Raw genomic sequence first — 1,012 nt, 5'->3', positions numbered from 1 at the left:
TGGCTCTTGAAAGAATGATGAAAAAGGAGACATGTTACTAAGGATCTGAAAAATCATAAAAATGATTCTTGAAGCAAGAAAAAGCAGTGAATACAAAAAAAAAATTCGAAACAAAAAGGAGAAAGAAAAAGAAAAAGAAAGAAAAAGAAAAGAAATAAAGTTGTGATCCAAGGCAAAAAGAGTGTGCTTAAGAACCCTGGACACCACTAATTGTACGCTTTTTGGCATTGTTTTTAGTATGTTTTTAGTATGATCTAGTTAGTTTTTAGTATATTTTCATTAGTTTTTAGTTAAAATTCACTTTTCTGGAATTTACTATGATTTTGTGTATTTTTCTGTGATTTCAGGTATTTTCTGGCTGAAATTGAGGGACCTGAGCGAAAATCTTATTCAAGCTGAAAAAGGACTGCTGATGCTGTTGGATTCTGACCTCCCTACTCTCGAAATAGATTTTCTAGAGCTAAAGAACTCCAAATGGCGCGCTCTCAATGGCGTTGGAAAGTCGACATCCAAAGCTTTCCAGCAATATGTAACAGTCCATACTTTATTCAAGATTAGATGACGTAAACTGGCGCTCAACGCCAGTTCCATGCTGCATTCTGGTGTCAAACGCCAGAAACACATCGCGAACCAGAGTTGAACACCCAAAACATGTTACAACTTGGCGTTCAACTCCAAGAGAAGCCTCAGCTTGTGTCAATGCTCAGCCCAAGCACACACCAAGTGGGCCCGGAAGTGGATTTTTATGTCATTTACTCGTCTCTGTACACCTTAGGTTACTAGTTCTCTATAAGTAGGACCTTTCACTATTGTATTTTCATCTTTGGATCATTTTAGATCTTTTGATCATCTTCGGACATCTAGTTCTTAGATCATTGGGAGGCTGGCCTCATGGCCATGCCTAGACCTTGTTCTTATGTATTTTTCAACAGTGGAGTTTTTACACACCATAGATTAAGGTGTGGAGCTCTGCTGTACCTCGAGTATTAATGCAATTACTATTGTTCTTCTA

Source organism: Arachis duranensis, chromosome 4 (assembly GCF_000817695.3).
Source record: "Arachis duranensis cultivar V14167 chromosome 4, aradu.V14167.gnm2.J7QH, whole genome shotgun sequence".
In the NCBI taxonomy this organism is placed as follows: Eukaryota; Viridiplantae; Streptophyta; class Magnoliopsida; order Fabales; family Fabaceae; genus Arachis; species Arachis duranensis.
Note: the sequence above shows the minus strand (reverse complement) of the source record.